General features: G+C 35.8%; 1 pseudogene; it reads left to right on the top strand.

Annotated features, from left to right (window-relative positions):
• LOC101575254 overlaps positions 1 to 1,645 on the top strand; it is a 10,477-nt pseudogene that overhangs the window by 6,787 nt on the left and 2,045 nt on the right.

Raw genomic sequence — 1,645 nt, 5'->3', positions numbered from 1 at the left:
TGTAGGCATAAAGAAGAGATGAAAGACTTAGCAAGTTCACAGATGATAGGCCCAAAGTTTATGGAATTATCATATAAAATGCCCCATGTGGATAGAAGAAAAGCAAGTTAAAAACAAGGAGAGCTGATTAAAATGGCTAAAACATGAATGAAAAATTCACCAAAGATACAAAAATTCATGAAAAGGTATTAGACAGAAAAAATTGGAGTAAAACAAATCTGTGTAGAATTCATAAATTGCATAAATGACCAGTGTGCTCAGAGAAGCCACACACACACCAAAAAAAGGTAACATGAAAAAAATTATCCAGCCTTTAGTAGATGAGACTAAGAAGACTGATCGAAGATCAATAGTTGTTAGCAAAATACTGGATGATAACACAGATGGAATTATTAATTTGTTCATAGAAATCTTATGATAAAATTAGCCAAATATGAGAAAACAGTTCAATGTATATGTAGGTGAGGCTTTCAAAGCACAAAATAGCAGGATAAAAAAGAACTTCAACCAAGATATGGCATAATTAAATTTCCAAATGTCCAACAATTAAATAAAAACAAAACTTGTAAAACAGATCACATATAAAGGTAAATTTATCAGTTAATGAAGACTTCTCAACATGAAACTTAAAGGACAGAAGTGAAGTATTCAAGCTCTAAGAACAACCAACTTCCAGCCCATATTAGCATAACCATTAAGATTTCCTTGAAAACAAGTGGAGAATTAAGGACATTTCATGACAAAGAACAATTCAGGACACTTACGAATGCTAAACCAGAACTCAAGAATATATTCAAGAATATCCTGAATGGAAATGACAACTTTTTTGGATAATAAAGCCAAAAAACAAAGATGGAATGGTAACACCAGGCAAGGGCAATGGATAAATAAAACAGTAATAATGACAATAAAAGATGGGCAAAGGAAAACAAAAAGAACCTACCGATAGAGACAGGGCACAGCAACAACAATGAATCATCACCTCTCAGTAATATCTTTCTATATGATGGGGTCCACAGTTAAATTAAAAGGTGCAGATTGGAAGCTCAAACAAAAGAATTCAATAGTCTGTTGCATTCAAGAAACTCATCTAACTAAAAAAGCTAGTCATAAACTCAAATTCAAATGATGGAAACAGTAATTCATGCACCAGGACCCCCAAAACAAGCATAGGTAGCATTTATAATCTCAGAGAGCAGAGACTTTGAGGTAAAACTGATTAGAGGCCAAGAAGAAGATCACTACATATTAGTTAAAGGAGCAAACCAATGAGAAGTGATAAAGGTTACAATTATTCATGCACAGAAGACTGGAGTTTCCATCTTCTTAAAACAAACATTGCCAAGGGCCAGCCAAATAGCCCAGTGGACTAAAGCACTTGCTTAGGCAGATGCAGGGGCCGGGAGTTTGATCCTGATCCCCTGGTCTGCCTTGCAGGGCTTGGCCCTGGGACACACTGAGATGGCGATTGAGACTGGTCATGGTGGTACGTGCCTGTAATTCCAGCACTTGGGAGGCTGTAACCAGGAGAATCACTATGAGTCCAGTCTACACAGTAAGACTGTATACACCCTCTAAACCTGTCCTACATACAAAATAAAAATTAATAAATAAATAAAAGACAAACACTGCCAACCATACTAAC

This window comes from Octodon degus, unplaced genomic scaffold, assembly GCF_000260255.1.
Source record: "Octodon degus isolate 3935 unplaced genomic scaffold, OctDeg1.0 scaffold00020, whole genome shotgun sequence".
Classification (NCBI taxonomy): Eukaryota; Metazoa; Chordata; class Mammalia; order Rodentia; family Octodontidae; genus Octodon; species Octodon degus.
Note: the sequence above shows the minus strand (reverse complement) of the source record. Positions and strands in the feature narration are given on the sequence as shown.